We start from the raw sequence: 19,311 nt of genomic DNA on the forward strand, positions 1-19,311 counted from the left end.
TCCTTTAAAAATTCACAATAGTTATTACTGTTGTTTGTTTAAAATAAATAGTGGATGCCTAATCTACCTTGAGTGGGTTCGAATAAGTGAACGCCAACCCGTAGAGGGCCATGCTTATGTTTCCCCTAAAAAAAATGGCAAGTTAGCTCGCCTAGGCGAGCAACCCCTGCACCAAAATATAAAAAACGAGGGAGGGGAACGTTTTCTGCACCCAAAAACTTCCCCCCTCATTCAAAAAAAGGAAGCTTACGGGACTCACAGTTTTTGCTCCTCCAAGCCACCTTTGGTTTCATTTTGCTTTCATTTTTTATACTCATACTCACTCCAACAAGAAATGGCTCCGAGAAAGTTTTCCGCAAAGAGATCTAGGAAGGACGCCGTGGTTGAAGGGACTAGTGCCACTCCCGAGTTCAACAGCCATCGTTTCAGGAGCGCTGGGCACCAGCAGCGTTTCGAGGCCATCAAAGAATGGTCATTCCACCGAGAGAGACGCGTCCAACTCAGGGATGATGACTACACAGATTTCCAGGAAGAGATAGCTCGCCGGCGTTGGACGTCGCTGGTCACTCCCATGGCAAAGTTTGACCCAGATGTAGTCCTAGAGTTTTATGCCAATGCTTGGCCCACGGAGGAGGGCGTGCGGGACATGCGGTCATGGGTAAGGGGCCAGTGGATTCCTTTTGATGCAGACGCCCTCAGTCAGTTCCTGGGAGACCCGCTAGTGTCAGAGGAAGGCCAGGAGTGCGAGTATAGTCAGAGAAGGAACCGGGCCGATGGATTTGACGAGGAGGTCATTGCCCAGCTGTTATGCATACCGGGTCAGGATTTTGCCCGGACCGCTACCGGGAGACAGGTGCGGATCATGCGCACCAACATGACTACCTTGACCCAGACGTGGATGACGTTGCTACTCAGCAACATCCTGCCCAGCGATCATAACTTCGACCTCTCTCTGTCGAAGTGTCGGCTAGTGTATGCCATCCTGACACGAATGAGCGTCCATGTGGCTTAGTTGATCGCTGATGCCATTTATTTATTTGCAGGTATGCCACCTACCAGGCACCCTCTAGACCCAGATAAGTCTAACAGGGCCCTGGGATTTCCAGCGTTGATCACGGGCCTCTGCCAGTCATTCGGGGTTCCCGTCACACCTAGTAAGGTGATTCGACCGCCGATCACCCGGGCCTTCATTGAGAAGTATTGCACGCCTAGACAGGCGCAGGGTGATGCACCGCAGGCCACAGACGCATCGCCACCACCTCATCAGGCTGATCCACCTGGGTCATTTGGCATGGAGCGGTATTTACAGCACTTGGTTCGCCAGCAGGCGGCCAACCACAGGGGGCAGGTGCAGACCCATGAGTGTCTCTACTAGCTAAGCCTCAGTCTATAGAGCCAGGGTTTCGCTCTTTTTCCGTGCCCTACTCCAGATTCGTTTAGGGCTGAGGTCGCATGGCCCGGAGATTGGCCCGAGGACCAGACAGAGGAGGCACCTGCAGAGGCTCCCGGCGATCCAGAGGACGCCCGCATGGATGAGGAGATGACAGATTTACTCGGCTTCTTTGGAGGAAGCGGAGCCACGTGACCGAGGTCACCGCATTTTTTTTGACATATCTGTTTTTGATTAGTTTGTTATTAACGTTTTCTATTATTGCCCATATTGTTGTTGACATTACTATTTTCTATTTTGTTCATATGGTTACTAACATTACTATCATTATTGCTCGTTTCTGTTAGAAATTTTCGGCGTTATGGCTCTCAGTTATTTCGTCACCGTTTTGCGACTTACCATTTTCGTGCGTTTCTCGTTCACCTTGTGGTTAGACGTGAGTAGGTAGTGTGCGCCCTCGTCCGCAAGACTTTTTCAGAGAGAAAAAGAGGAAAAAAGAAAGAAGAGAGAGGAAATGAATAAATGATAAATAACTAAAAAAGGAAAAAGAGGAAAAGGAAAAGAGAGCAAGCAAGGAAAGAAAAAGAAGGAAGGAAAAAGAAAATAATAAGAATAAAAGTGTCTAGCTAAAAAAAATAACGCGCTTGTGAAAAGAGATAATTTCCAACTTTTATTTGAAGAGAAAATTCGTTGATCATAACTAGTTTTTGAAAAAAAATGTGTGCACTTGAAGGGTAAATACTGTGAAAGTTTTTTCGAACATGCAAGATAGACTCGGATGAATGCACAAATTGATAAAAGAACACATTTTGGAAACACTGGGTTGACTTAAATAGAGGAAATGAATCCTGAGCCCTAGCATCACAAGACCATAAAAGTTTGACACTTGAGTGTCCGCATAGGTGCATGCATGACTAGTTTTGCATAAAGTTTCCAAATCATCATTGATGCATTTGTGTCATGGAAATAATGTGGGACATTCCCTTTTATCCCTGAACCAGACCAACACCCTGACATATACAAGCCTTGAGCCAAAGTCCCAACTCACCATAAACCTTGCCCTCAAAAGAAAACAAGAAAGGAGAAAGAAAAGAAAAGAGAAGGAGAAAAGGAGAAAATTCCTGATCAAAAGAATCAGAAGAAGGCAAAAAGGAAAATTCCCAATCAAGGAAAATGGGGGAAAGCAAAAAAGAAAGAGAATTCCCGATCAAAGATCGGAAGAAAACAGAAGAAATATACAGAAAAGCCTTTGGACCAGACAATATCTAAACAATATAGATTTGTCACCAAGAAAACATGAAAAGAAAGGAAACCACGACCTAAAGTGGTCCTCTCTATTTGATTGCCAACCAAAATCATGTGCGTCGGTGACTTGTTCACCTCACGCTAAACAAAAAAACAGGAAAGGAAAAGGCCAAAAACATTCAAAGCCAAAAATTCCCACAAAAAACACTATTCCCAAGAAAAAGTCCTACTGATCCATGATCACGCATGTGATCTTTGATTTATAGGAAATAATTTGCAAAATCAAGGCATGGTATATCTATAGTTCGGAATTAGGATGAAACACTTACCTGTGTGAGATTGATACACTTTGAGTGATTTTCTTCTATTTTTGTTGAACCCAGTGTTTCCTCTAAATGATCATTTAGAAATGAAATGCTAACATCCAAAATCTCATTTGTGGTTATGAGAAGATGTCATCTGCATACTCCCCTTCCCCGGTAGACACATTGTTTTTCATCCGAAAAGCATATGTTGCTCTGATTAGTTGGAAATTTTCTCTCTTTACTAAAGCATGTTCGCATTTTAGTGAAGAAAACACCGAGACTATTTTTAGTCTCACAAGTTATCTAGAACTACGTAGGTCTGCATTCCTCATTGAGGATACGTAGGAGCATGAGCCTCGCTTTTGTCGGCCGCCCCCACAATTTCTGTCATACTGACACTGGAGTCACGTGACAGGCGGAGATACCCGAGTGGTTATCCATTTAAACTTTCTTTTGCTATCTCTAAGACTCAAAGCATGATAGCACGCAGAGACTAACGTCGTCTTCTGCACCTTTTGTCAATCACGGCCAACAAGCCCATTGACACGCGGAGATTTACGTCATCTTTCGCGCAGACAATTTCTGTCATACTGACACTTGAGTCACGTGACAGGCGGAGATACCCGAGTGGTTATCCGTTTAAACTTTCTTTTGCTATCTCTAAGACTCAAAGCATGATAGCACGCAGAGACTAACATCGTCTTCTGCACCCTTTGTCAATCGTAGCCAACAAGCCCGTTGACACGCGGAGATTTACGTTATCTTCCGCGCAGACAATTTCTGTCATACTGACACTGGAGTCACGTGACATACGGAGATACCCGAGTGGTTATCCGTTTAAAACTTTCCTTTTCTATCTATAAGACTCAAAACATGATAGCAAGCTGAGTGGGTAAACGCGCAGAGATAGATTATGTGCCCTTTATCATTCAGGAACAACAAGCTGAGTGGGTAAACGCACGGAGATAGATTTTGTGCCCTTTATCATTCAGGAACAACAAGCTGAGTGGGTAAACGCGCAGAGACAGATTCTGCGCCTTTTATCATTCAAGAGTAGCGAGGCGGGTGATAAACGTGCAGAGACAAATTCTGTGCCTTTTATCATTCAGATTTCGCAAGTTGGGTGATAAACGCGCAGAGACAAATTCTGCGCCCTTTGTCATTCAAAAACAGCAAGTTGAGAGGTGGGCGGAGACATATTATGGTCATTCCGCACACCTTTTCACCATCTAGAGGCGATCGTGTCCGGCGGCACGCAGAGACAAATTATGGTCATTCTGTGTCTCGCCGCCCAGGCTCGATCGTGTCCAACAAAACGCAGAGACAAATTATGGTCATTCTGCGTCTTGTATCAACCAAGAGGAACGAATTTGACAGTATCAGGATGATTTGTCGGTACTGATCATTTTCAAATTTTTGCAGGTTCTGCTGGCAGGGAGGTTCACTGGTCGAATGGTGTTTCGCTCGAACGAAATTAGTGTCTTATCTTTACTTCCTTTTTATCTGCAGTAAAAGACAAGTAAAGAGGGGCAACTGTCATACCCTAATTTCATCCGGGGACCGTCCGTTGTTGGGATGCGACCCTCATTTGACCACTTCAAGGTACTTGGCATCCATCGTTAGGCAATTCGTGAAGTTCTGTGACATGCCGGAAATTAAAAGGAAGTGTTAGTGCACAATTCATAAATTTCTGTAACATTCTGAAAGGTTAAAAAGGGATGACTACGTAATCCGTAAGGTTTCATAACATTACGGAAAGAAAAAAAAGCATTGTTACGAAATTCGTAAAGTTTCGTAACGTTACGGAAAAAGAATCACCAAAAAAAGCGAGGGGGTGTATTTAAAAAAAATGGGGGTGCAAATAGCAATCAGGCCCACTTAGGCCTTCCAGAATATTCCTCCAGAAGGCGGTTGCTTCTGGAGGAAGCAACCTACCTCGCTTGGGAGAGCTGAGCTCGCCTGGGCGAGCTGGGTAGCAAGCTTCTCTCCTATTTTCCTATAAATAGGGGGAGAAGTGAAAGGAAAAAAATGTTCAGCCCTCCTGGTAATTCGGGATCACTTGAAATTAGTGAAAAAAATTGTTTCCGTGAAGAAAATCCAAGCCGAGGCGTTTCCGTAACGTTTCCGTGGGTGATTTCGCAAAGATTTTCAACCGTTCTTCGTTCGTTCTTCGTCGTTCTTCGGTCTTCAACCGGTAAGTTCCTGAAATCGAACTTTTCAATTCATTCTATGTACCCTTAGTGGTCCTAATTTGTTTTCACGTGCTTTTATTTTCGTTTCATTTACTTTCCGTACCCCCTTTTGACGTGCTTTAGTCATTTACTTAAGTCATTTTCTCGCCTAATCAAAAAATAAAATAAATTTCCACCGATCATTTGAGTTGTAATATCCGTTAATTTGTGTTAAAATGAAATCCGACCGTTCGGTCATGCCATAACCACGTTGGAAACCAAAAAGAGGTAAAATAATAATATAATAATAAAAAATATCTTTTAGTAAAATAAATCAAAAAAATCAATCGGACGTTTTTTCTTTGGGATTTCTTTTTCTTAATCGAATCAACTAATAACCAAAGTGAAACCAAGGCTAAAATCAATTCATAAACCAAACTTTTTTCATCGCCTAAAAAATCCATTTTCAAAGGTCCAACGCCTTGAAATGGTCTTTTCCACTTTTATTGGTTAAGTGTAGATTTCTAAAAAGCCTAAAATCAATATGTAACTTTATTACCTCTTTCAAAAATAAAGAAATCATTAATGGTCCAATGCCTTAATGTTTTCTCACTTTTCAAAAGAATCGAAAGATTGTCTAAATGGTCAAACGTCTTAAATGACCTTTCATTCAATAAAAACATATCTTGAAAAAAAGGATAAAAAATAACTTAACCAAAACGCTTTGTTCACGAAAGAACTACGTAGGTCTGATTTCCTTATCACAATTGAGGAATACGTAGGAGCAAGGGAAATACCCATGTCGACCACAAAAAGATAAAAACATAAAAAGGCATAAAAAAGACATAAGAACGTAAAAAGGGAAAATAACATAAAATTGAAGTCATATTTGGATATTCGATTAAGGGATGCTGTCTCTTGTGACGGACGTGTGGGGTGCTAATACCTTCCCCGTGCGTAAATACAACTCCCGAACCTTTCACTTAAAATTCGTAGATCACGTCTTTTCCGGTTTTTCTGACGTTTTCTTCAAATAAACGTTGGTGGCAACTCTGCACGTATTCCTTTCTTGGGACACGCACCCGTGAGTCACGCGTCTCCCTTCCGTCGAAGGGTAGGTTGCGACAGATACGTACTGTAGAACTCATCAAGGTATTTATTCAAATAAAAACTCATTAAGCCTTTTTATTTGATGGGTATGGAGTTAATATTTTATTATAATATTATTATTATTTTGTGTGTATTCATTCTTCATTTTGTATTGCAATCTAAACATTTGTTTAATTCTTTTATTTTTGCAGATACACTTTGGAGAGAGCAGCCAACGGAAATGTGAGATTATGCTCAATGATCTAATTGGCTCAAAGAGAACCAACAATAACATTAAATTGAGCAGACTTTCTTTTTTGTGTCCCTACTTTTCCTGCTATTGTCACTCATTTTTTCATTGTTTTGATCATTACGTGGGAGGCAAATTTGTATTCTCCAAATGTAAATGTACTCCTCACATGCATATGCAATAATTTTTGCTGAAAAATATTTGAATTTTTATTTCTAAAAGGTAAAGTAGAAAATAAAAACACATCAATCAAATCAGGTTTTTAGTGTTGATTGGGTCTTTTCAAGCAGCTTAAAAAATTTCAGAGTAGGAATATCAGTGATTTAATTTTTTTGTTGTAAGCTTAATTTTTTTGTTTGTAAAAGGTAAAGTAGAAAATAAATACACATCACACCAATTTTAGCTGTAAGCTCAAATTTTTTTGTTGATTTAATTTGTTTCAAGTTTGGAGGAATATTAGTGATTGATTGTCGAAGAGGTGCTTCGTTTTTTTGCGGAGTAGGAAATCAAAAGGAATGAGGTAAAAATCTTTCAAGTGTTTTTCCTTAGTTGCCCAACAATAATAATAATAATTATTATTATTATTATTATTATTATTATTATTATCAATAATCTTCAAATTGTTATAGGTTTTCTATTTTTCTATGTACCACTTAACTGAGATGATGATCAACGGAAATTGGTTTGATCTTAGATGGTATATATATAGTATATACCTTATGTTTGCGACATTTTGTACACACACAAAGACAAGCCACCAAAACATGTGTCCCTCTTTGTATTCGGTTAAAGATCTCTCCATTTTATAGCTCATGGTGGCCTGCACAGGTAAGTTAATTTTCATGCTTGCTGGTTTCTATGCTTGGACATGTTAACTAATTGATGTTTAAATTATCTTTTTTTTTTTTGTAAAAAAAATGATTGACTTTGTTGTAGGTTGTTGGTAAAAATAGTGTTAATAAGACTGTTAAACTGAGCAAACCGACCAAACAATTGCCAGGAGACATTCTTATTAGGCATTATGGAAGCACTATTAGAAAATACACTTTCAACATCGGTTATTTAGGGCATTCTACATTGGTTTTAAAACCGATGTTGAAAGTACCGATGTTAAATGTATTATTGTTAACATCGGTTTTTAAAAATCGATGTTAACATACAAACGTTAACATCGGTTATGTATAAATAACCGATGTTATTAGAAATAACCAACATCGGTTTTTTGAAAAACTGATGTTAAGGTTCATGTTAACATCGGTTTTTCTAAATAACTGATGTTGTTTACTATATTAACATCGGTTTTTGTTAATAATCAATGTTGTTTTCAAGTTTTTTTTTTATAAACTTTCTGTTTTTACAATAAACCCAAAATTGTACCTATAAAAGGCAATTTCAGACCCAATTCACAGCAAATAAACATTTTATTCTCCTTTGAAGCAGTTTTAATCACAATAAACATTGAATAATTGATTTGTTATTAACAACTATCAACAAATGAATTCAATGTTCAAATTACATAGGAATCCTGATAATTAACTCACTCATATATAAGACAATTATTTCAATTAAATTTCACTTTTCCTATAAGCTGATATCTCATCAGTTTGTAATATTATAAAAATATCATTTGAACTCTGATTCTCACCCAAATTTACAGGGACACTCCCTAATAGGTATATTCCTTCATAAATTTTACCACTCAAAAATTCATCAATATAATTTTTTTAAAATTAAAAACAGTTGCAGTGAAGTTACTAAAATTCACTGTCTTGCATTTTCTAAAATTCGTAATATTTTATAGAGATCACCTTTGACATTTCACATACCATTATATTTTTCCAGAGGCTCAAAACTAAAACAATTTTTCTAATAAATAAACATCTCTGTTGCCAAAAAATCAGATTTTCAAAATTTTAGAAAAATACTAGACGAATGTTCTAAAAATCAAGAAAAGTACTAGACACTTTTCAAGGTCCAGGGAATAACATAACTTTTACCAAACTTGTGTGTGTGTGTGTGTGTGGACTTAAGGCTATGGATTTTAGGCAACCTGAGGTGCTATTGGTAAACAAGGTTGATGAATTTATGGTGAGAAAAAGGTCACTTAAGGCATTAGCAGACCATTTGGACCCCAATAAATTAACAATTGATGGCGGCCAATATATTGATGGCCACATAGGGCTAAAAACTCTTCACTATACAATAGCAAAGTGTGTAGTCCCCTACACGAGTCATGTTTGAACAAGAAACAATTTTTTTGTCATTTAATATTTGAGCCAAAATCACTCAACACCTCACATGGCTTACATAGACTGACATTATATGCAGAGATGTTTACACATGTCAATAAGAAGATGAAAAATTCAAACCTTGGGGCTATCATAGTTTAAGCAATATCAGCCAATGGATCTCTCTTATTGTATATGAGATGCATGTCCTTATAAGGACTGCATATTGCATCTGAACCTTGTGTGTGTTTGTGTGTGTGTGTGATCAAACATGAAGTTTTTCAGACAACATCAATTTTACTAGACAACAGTGACATATCATGCTTCCATACAAGTATGTTCTATATTATATATATATATCATTGGAGAAATGATCATCACCTGATACAAAAAAAGAAGCTGCCTTATATGAATCACAACCAATTTATCAGCGTATGAACCACTGATGAAAAAGAAGTTAGTGGAAGAATAGTGGTGGTCACCTAAAAATTCAGTGGAAGAAAAAAGTCAGTGAAATATTTTGCAGATAAATTGATCTATCTAGTTTGGCATAAGAAAAATATTTGTACATGAAATTTGTCTGTTACACACATGCAGGTAGGAAATGCAGGTAGCCATGATTTGAAGGAAAGAAGGAATGAATTTGGGCTAGAGGTTTTCAGCATCAGCAAATACCTAGATTTATCTTTTAATTTTTGCAATTTCTATTTATGTAAGGTTACATCATAAGCATATATCAATATAGCATATATTAGTAAACATCACAATTTTTTCAATCATGAGTAATTGGAACCATAGGGGGTGTTCCAGTGAAACTGAGATAACCACTGGAGCTGCAATGGACTTGCAACAGATTAAACAAATAGCAAGACATATGGTAACAAAGTTTGGCGTGTTAGAGATTGGACCATGGGCATTGACTGATCCTGCAGTGGAAGGTCATCATGTGGTACTAAGGATGCTGGCTAGGAACGAAATGTCAGAGAAACTAACTGAGAACATTGATAATTGTTAATGCACTGAAATTTCTTATGTGCATTTGTTATTATGCTTTATGCAGTGTAGTAAGTGTGGTGTGACTAGTACTTGTTGGAGTGTGTTATTAGACTTTGTATTTATGATGGGTAGATGACTTATTAAGTTGTTTGGTAGAAGTAACTATTTGTTGTGTTCTTTACAGTGGATTCTGGATTACAATGAATCATTGAATTGGAAGGAAATTAATCTTTTTTTTAATGGGGAACTTAGTTGTACTACAAGCATTATACCAAGTTGATTATCTTTGACCTTGATAGGTTGAAAGAATCCTATAGTGTTGTAGTGAGGATTTAAATGTATAATTTTGTTTGGGTTTAATTTTGTTTTGTTCTGACAGGATTTAAAGGTATAAATCCATAACCAGTCTCATCCTCTAGCATTTCCTTTTGTTTGTCTGTCCAACATTCTTGAAGGCATAAGTTCTTATAGACATTAAATTGACTGTTAAGATAAAGGAGTGAACATGCTTAAGCATGAATAACAGGTATGATACACATCAATCATATGTCAAAACAATGGCCTTTGTCAAAATTATTTCATCACGGGGTAAAAATTACTAAAAATGAGAAAAAGACTACAAAGCACGAAGAAAGTGAATCCTCTTAAATCATTTAAGCTAGATCTGTTATGCTCTCAGTTTGATACAAATTAGCTTAACCAAACAATAACAAGCACAACAAAATCTATCCTAACAGAACCCAAGAAATCACTAACAAATGTAAGAAAAAGATAAAATAGACCAAACACACATCCAGACAACAGCAAAACCAAACAGATGATAGATTGGAGAAGATTCAAATGGCACAGGAAATAGATTAAACAAGAAAAGCACCAAAGAGTTAGAGCATTCTGAAAGTAACACAAAAAGAAGATACATGATATACCTAATTAAAAACATTTCCATAACCATATAACAAAAAGAAGGTGGAAAAAACAAATTAGAGGCTAGCAATTTTTTGCCTAGATAATAATTATTGAGGACCAAATAATCAGTGTGGTTCTTTTTCAGTTCAGTTTTTTAAAATAAATAACCATACTCTATGCCTAAGTGATCCTAACCTAATAGATAAATGCCTACAACAGCTAGTTGCTCACTCACATGCTCCCCCAGGAATTAGAACTATTCCTCCAAGTCCCAAATGGCTATCAACTTCTCATGGATGTATTGAAGCGCATTTAATAGACAACAGGTATGATTTCTGTATTGGCATTGAAGTTTTCAAATTATGGTTTCTGTTGGCTTGCTTTCAGGGGGCTTCTAATCTATATTCTGCTTCCTTTTAGAAGAATGACATAACTGAAATTGAAACGATTGGTTGTAGTGAACTAGTAGGATTCATCATCACAAAAATAGATGAATACTGGCAACTTAAGCAAGTATATCGTGGTAATGCTTTGGCGGCTTTAATTTCAAGTATTAAGCAGTTGCCCAACAACTTAAAGCCACTAAAGCTACAAATGAAGGCATTGAGTTTGTTGAGAAGTATTTTTCCATTATATTTGGAAGAGATAGAACAATAGGTATGTGTGTGGAATACACACAAAGGTATTTCTTAACTGCAACAACTTACTTTTAGAAGGCTTATTTTAGCAAATTATACTTTTTGGTGTGTTTAAAAAAAAATTAAGGTTATAATTTGCTAATTGCTATACTATTTCTAAAAAAAAAGCATGTATATATTAACAAATTCACACACACATATAAAAGAATACAAGAGGAACCAAGGTTACTTAGGTCAGCAGTGGTGAAGTACATAAAGGAACAATGGAACTACAAGGATGAGCCAATCATGGTAGCTCTAGATTAAAAAGGGAAGGTCACAAATTAAAATGCTCTTGATATGATCAACATTTGGGGTGCACAAGCATACCCATTTTCGGCTTCCAAAGAAGAAGAGCTATGGCAAGACCAGAATTTGACAATGCAACTTTTGCAATCACTCATACTTTGTTTCCTCTAGAGAAAATGAAAGACCAAATGAAGGAACTATAATGTGTCAAGAGTGCAAGCGACCCATGAAGAATTTTGTGGTGTACCAACCATGAATAGGACAGACACAGTAGTTGAGTTGAACTATTTTTGTTACCATTACCACCAATTTTGTCTCTTATTTTGAGTGTCAATCATTTAAATCCTAGTCCTAACTTAGAAAGCTTGAAGGAATTTCCTATAATCATTTAGTGATATAAAGATATAAAGATATAAAGAAACTTGTGTTTAGTACAATAAAATCAACTATATTTTACTCACCTGCTTTCCCTTATACAAGTAGAATTTAAAACAATTTTCATATTTTCATATGGATTCAAACTGAGAAGGTGGGATGACAACATTTTGTTAAAGGAAGAGGTAGAAGCCTCTTGTATAAGCAAGAAAGAAGCAACACTCTTAAGAGGGAAAAACTAAAACAATGCTTAGGCTTATTACAAATCAAACTGCCACAGCTCTTGAACCAAATTGATTCAAAACAAAAAGGCAATATAAATTATGTGAACTAGAGATTAAGTCCAAACAACTTGAAGATGTACAAAGGCACAGGAATAAACAGGATCAGGCATTATCGAAGGAAATTCAATTGCTCAGAATTTAAATTAGAAAGCTTATGGCAGAGGAGCATCATTTGTCTAAAACTAACCAAAAATAGAAGATGACTACGATGTTAATGCAACAGAACATCACCACAACCACTCCCTTACAAGTACACTACATAGTAAATGAACCTACATCCTTCTTGTTCTGTTTATGCTTTTCTTAACTAAACCCTATTAGCTTCTAGAGTTATAGAAAATTACTAACATTGTGAAAGTGTAAGTTTCTAAGTCTGGGTGATAACACATTAATGTATTCAACCAAATACATTATCAAACTCAAGCATCCCACTAAAAATATAACGGGATTAGACACCCCAATACAAGTAAAAACACAATAACTAGTACAAACAAAACACTAACGGAAGTTAAAATAATGGCAACCAAAAGCAAAACTTACCAAGACACAATAGACATAGCAGACACGACAAGAGGAGCAAAAAGTGCTTTGGTGCCAATGGCTGCAAGGAAAGCAACGTCAGCAGACACAGTAGACACAAAGCAAGAAAACTTACCAGACCATAGCGAAGAGGGTGGCTTTGCAACCAGAGCACAACCAGGGTGGCTTTGCAAGACTCCGCGTGGTGGGTCAAGGACAATGGCAGTGCAGAGGGTGGCTTTGCAAGGTGGGTCAGGAGCAATGGCAATGACGAGGGTAAGTTTGCAAGAATGAGTGCGGCCAGTGACGAGGGTAAGTTTGCAAGAATGAGCGCGGCCAATGAAAAGGATCTGTAGTTTAATTTTAGTAAAAACACAACATCGATTTTCTAAAAAAAACTGATGTCACCTACCTCATGTTAACATCAGTTTTTTGAAAAATCGGTGTTAACATGACCTAGGTAACATCGGTTTTGTCAAAACCAATGTAAATGAGACTATGTTAACATCGGTTTTGACAAAACCGATGTTAATAAACTCGTCTCATTTACAAGTATGCCACCGTATTTGTGTTAACATCAGTTTTGTCCAAAACTAATGTTAACCTGCCGATGTTAAATGTATATTTTTTACTAGTTAAACTATACATGGTAAGCTATACATCCTTTGTTAGAGCCTACTATTGCAGTTTGGTTCTGTTTTTTTGAGTGACTTGTTTCGATGGCTGAAAAATTGGTTGATTCCCCTATGGTGAATGACAAATATTACATGGATTGATATACTACTATTGATGTCTGGTTTGTCAGTCAGGGTCTTTATGAGCATCACACTAACAAGGTAGAGGATATTATTGTTATGGAGAGAGATGAATGGAAACGAGTGGATTATCAACTCGTTATGATGTTTGGAAGAAAGCTCAATATATTACTGTAGTACAACTATTATCTCGTTTTTATGAGGTTTGATTTATGTTTCTTATGTTGTAACTTGAAAGATCAAGCTTCATTGATTTTTGTCTTGAAAATATATACATAGTAACTTTTATTTCTGCATGATATAACTTTTATTTCAATTGAACTATTGAATTTTAAAGGGATATCAAGTGTGCTAATATACTGGTTGATGTAAGTGGGCAAGTCAAGCTTGCAGGTTTTGGGTTGGCAAAGGTAACCTTTAACAACACTGAATTTATCTTTTCAGATTCTTATCATACACAATCCTAATGTTGGCTGCTTAATTATAATTCATATCTTTTTTATGTCTTTTAACTTCTCAGGCTATGAAATTTAATGATGCCAAATCAAGCAAAGGAATTCCTACAAAGGAATAAAATCATTTTTTATATTTAAATGAAAATTATATTTAAGGAATATGGGAAAATAAATTAAACCTTTGAAAAAAATTACTTTAAAAAATCTTGAATGTAATTTTGTAATAAGAGTTAAAATGCAAATGAAAAATCTTCAATTTACTTACAAATTGAAATTACAAATAATAGAAAAAGACTAACATAAAGACTTGAAAAAAGAAGCAAACTTTTTCTATTTGTCTTTTCTTTATATAAAAGTAAAGATATGTGTGTTAGTCGATGGTTATAACTTATATGTCTTGCAAGTTCACTAATTTCGCAGGAAAAAAAAGGCAACTAATTCCCCTAATAGCTAATAATGTACGTTCTTATGGTCGACTTCTTATTTTAGCACCTTTTTAAAATATTGTAGGTTATATGATTTGATATTAATTAAGGTTTTCAACACTCTTTGTTTAATTAATATTTTTATATATGCAAATTTCTTTCTTTCTCAATTTATATATATATATATATATATATATATATATGCAGGCCCTGAAAATTTTCTGTTCATGATCTTGTCAAAGATAAAGTTAATTATTCTTATAGCAACTGCTAGATGCATATTAAATATTATGAATTAGGAAATTGACAAGTTAAACCACCAATTTGAGTAAGATGAATTGGGTGGGCCCTTATTTTAATGATTTGACACATCTGGTGGTGGTTCTTCCAATGATTCACAAATCCGTAGTGGTCCCTGATTCTTTTTTCCCTTGATTGAACCCAAAACATAGAATGCATCTTGGACAAAAGGCATTTTTTCACATTGAAGGTATTTTGATTTGATTGATTGTGTGTGATAGTCAAATTAACAATTATATTGTAGAGAAAAATGCAAATTAGCACATGCAAGTTTGAGTCACGTGCTTCATCATCCTTGACCTTTTAAAAGGTGTATCTTGTCTTAAAACTTGGCACACTAATAATGCTCGTAAATATTTGTCTTCTCAGTTTTAGTTTTTGTTCCATAGGGTATTTTTAATGAAACATCTTGTGTTCACACACTACAACAAAATGGTTTTGTCGAAACAAAGAATCAATACTTGGATGAAACCACTCGTACCCTACTTCACCATCATGTTCCTATTTGCTCCCTGAGTGATGCACTTCTCACAACATGTTATCCAATTAATCACATGTTTTATTCTGTTTTTCACAAGTAGGTTCCCTACTTTATCTTGTATTTCAATAAAATCTCTACCATGTTCTTCTCATTGTCTTTGATTGCACTATAAAGTAAACTCTACTAAATCTCTAAAATTTATATTTTTTGGGTTACTCACGACCTCTAAAAGGACTATCACACTGATTTGGTACCTAACTATGCTCTACATAATGCAATTCTAGAGTGGCAGCAACAGTGATTCAGTGAACCTTCATTGGCCATTACCCTTGAATTTTAGTAAGTTAAAATTATAATGCTTTTTAAGATCACAAAACATCCTTACATACTCATTTTAGAAACTTAACTTCAGAAGAGTCATGTCTGAATTCTGATAGCAAGTTCGGATGGAAAAGGGAGTAAAGAGGGAAAACAAAATTTTTAATTATATATTAGTCTAGGGACTCTATTAGTAGTTGTTTACAGTATCTAGTAGTAGTTGTTTACAGCATACAAAAAGCATAAACTGCTTTGTGAAGGCTAGTTTAATTGCAAAAGGGGTGGCTAGTTTAGGACTTTGAACTAAATGGTGAAACTTCAAAGATGCTAAAATACTATTTATTAATGTGCCACTCGCAATAAAAAAGCATAAACTGCTTAGTGAAGGTCAATAATGGTTCAATATTTTTTACAGCATACACTGATATCTTGTAAGAATGGTGTAATGTGACCAATATTACCTAAGTCTTCCATTTTAATATTATCTTTAGCTTCCTTTTTAACAATGGTGTAATGTTTCTAAAGTTTGAAATAATTTGTAGTTTTTGAATGTGCAATTATGCCATGGGTATTGGTGAAGCATACTTCGTGCAACTACATGGGAGTTATATGGCAGGCAAAATTGCTATTTGTGTTGAGATATGTTTATATGAAATTATGAATTAAGGTTACACTAATTATTGTTCTATCTTGTTTTTTTGGAAATTGCCAACTAACATGGTATAATTGATTGCTTTAAGGCTAACCTATTAATGAAAAAGAAAAAAAAAACTTGTTGTATCAAGCTAGCATTGCTTTTCTTGTATTTTATTTTTTTTATTTTATGCTGTTTTTAAAATGAGAGTCTAACTTTTGCTGAATTTTAATCCATATATCAATGTTCTATTATGTTAAAACATTGAACTAATTGTTATCTATTTGGCACCAACAACTACTCCTTCCCTTTGCAACATAATTATAGGTCGAGGCTTATTGCCTTGCAATGAATTATTTTGTTCCATGTAGAAGCTGATCTCATTTTAAAAAGAAATGCAAATATAACAAAATATTAAATCTTGTAAAAAAAACCAAATATTCAATAATATGCAATATAATAAATAATAAATAAATTTTCAATTTTATGTTTAAATAGGCAAATTAAGCATTAGCTACTACTAATTTATCCTATATATTATGAATGAAACTTGAATAGAGAATAAATAGTATTTAAGTAGTTAATGTAATGTTAAAGTATTTTTTATAAATATTATTTTCGGACTTTTCATATATCTTTTTCTAACTTGAATAGAGAGGCATACAATTTGCTTCATCGAGTTTGAAGTCAGTGACCTCTTCATATTTTTTTTCTAACTTGGTGAATACTCGTGCTTTGCTTCTTGTAAATTTCCCCCAATTTTATATTCAATTACCTTGCAGGATGTGAATAGTGCTATGAATGTGCACCATATTCAATTTATATAATAATTATATTAAAAATCACATAAAAAATAATTTCTAAATTTTTGATATTGTAAAATCTTTTGCACTTACCTGATAGTATAACTAACATGTTAAGGTCATTATAAAAAAAAAGACACAAAAATACTTGAGCACCTTGTTATTGTTAAAAAGGAATATAGATTCTGATGATGTATAATACAGACAATTACATACTCTTGGGGACTGATGTTTCTTGCTAGTTTAATGCATACGTATGTAGGATTATGCTGCTACAAGGTGGTATAGAGCTCCAGAATATTTTATTTGATCACATTAATCAAAATTTTCTCTTTCTTCCAGCTAAGCATCCCCAACATTCAATTCGTTTTCCCTCCATATTTTCAACTATTTATTGAAATTCAAAATGATTAGATTTTGATCTTATTTAAACAATCAACAGACCATATGAATATGAATTACTGTATGCTTTACAAACTATATGCATCACATATATATTAATGAAGAGAGTGATTTATGAATATGAATTATGGTGATAGTCCTTTATCTATTTTTCCTATTTGCCTCTGATATATAAGAAATGGTTATGAGTGACACTTTGGTTGATATTATTTGATGGGTGGTAGATTGGTATTAGCACCATTCTTATTTATTAAAGCAATCATTTTGTTGGAAATTAGTAGTACATTGATGTGAAAAATAATGTCATTATGCTTTGTGCTCAAGTAAAATTCTAAACTGCATAATTTTCATTTACATTTTCTCAAGTATTTTGATTGGCCTACCTATAGGGAGTGTGATCTGTTTTAATTCACATATAGTGTGAGGTGAAATAGAAAAGTATATTGTATATTTTTCTATTTCAATGGAGGAAGTTCAATTCTTTTAATATTTTTTTATTTTTTTAAAAAATACATTCTAAGATGGTTTACTCATAAAACCGTCTTAGAATCCTTAATATATTTTATTTTTTAAAAAAAAGAAATACATTCTAAGATGGTTGTTCTTTAGATAACCATCTTAGAATGTCTACATTCAAAGACGACTTTTAGGAAAATCATCTTAGAATCTTAAATTTATTTTATTTTTAAAAAAAAAATTATATTCTAAGATGGTTTTTGAAAAATCGTCTTAGAAAAGCTACACATTCTAAAACGGTTCTCAAAAAATAACCATATTAGAATGTGCATCTTTTCTAAGGCGGTTTTTCATGAACCGTTGTAGAAAGTTTTAACTTTCTACGACGTTGGATACAAAGTCAGTTCAAAACCGTCTTTAAAAGTATCTTAGAACCGATGTAGAATCACCTTTTTGTAGTAGTGACTGGATCCCTAATTTAAAACCTACATTTGTGATATTGTCTCTATCTTGGACTTAGTTCATTTGTGATTTGATGTTATTGCTCTCTAACTAATGATGTCATAAAGAAATTAATTAACAAGAAAATTGACATTTATGTTGTTGTTAATTTTTGCAGGGTTTATTACATCACAAATAGCTTGTTGTGGGCAAGGACCCTACAATGGTCTTGGGCTGTGCACACCACTTTCCAACCTTTGCCCCAGTCGAGACCAATATGCATTTTGGGATGCATTCCATCCATCTGAAAAGGCCAATAGAATTATTGTGGAGGAAATTATGTCAGGCTCTAAAACCTACATGAACCCAATGAACCTCAGCACCATCCAAGAAGTCCATGCACCTCGCATGCTAGTTTCATGATGCCCCTCATTTATTATTGTAATTGCGATTTAATTTTGTATTCCTCAATATATAATTGGGGAATTAGAAAGTTAGACGAAGGAAGAAACTTCCCTTTTACATAAAATTACAATTGATATATATATATATATATATATATATATATATATATATATATATATATATATATAAATAAATAAATAAATGGTAGGAAGAACTAAGTAATCCCTGAGTCTCAATATTAAAAAAAATGTTACCTAATTTTCAACCTTTGATCTTTATGACAAGTGTAAAATATAACTCACCTTTTATTTTTCTTCTATAAAAATGATTTAAAATAGAAATATATAGATAAATTTCAGTATAGGATCATTGAGTAACTTTGAATAACTTTGCTAATATTAAAACAACATACAACACTACTAGAAAATATAGAAATTGCATCGCCAAGTTAACATCGATTTAATTATATGAAAATTGATGTTAACAAATGCATAGTGGTTAACATCGGTTCTAAGAGAATCGATATTAAGAATCGAACTTAACATTGGTTTTATTTAGAATCGATGTTGAGTCTCGCACGTCAACATTGGTTCTGAATAAAATCAATGTTGAGTTCAATTCTTAACATCAGTTTTTTTGTGGAATTGATGTTGTGCTACACCCAAAATCAGACTGTCATTTCATTATTGCAGCTCCTGCTCCTAAACACTTTGCCACTACTTCTCATTGTGCCTCTCGTGGTGCCTCTCTTC

The 19,311-nt window shown here is 34.8% G+C and overlaps 1 pseudogene; it reads left to right on the forward strand.

The window, feature by feature from the left end:
• LOC114411305 overlaps positions 1 to 18,577 on the forward strand; it is a 34,525-nt pseudogene extending 15,948 nt beyond the window's left edge.
• Positions 18,578 to 19,311: the final 734 nt, after the last annotated feature.

The sequence above is a fragment of the Glycine soja genome, chromosome 5 (genome assembly GCF_004193775.1).
Source record: "Glycine soja cultivar W05 chromosome 5, ASM419377v2, whole genome shotgun sequence".
Lineage (NCBI taxonomy): Eukaryota > Viridiplantae > Streptophyta > Magnoliopsida > Fabales > Fabaceae > Glycine > Glycine soja.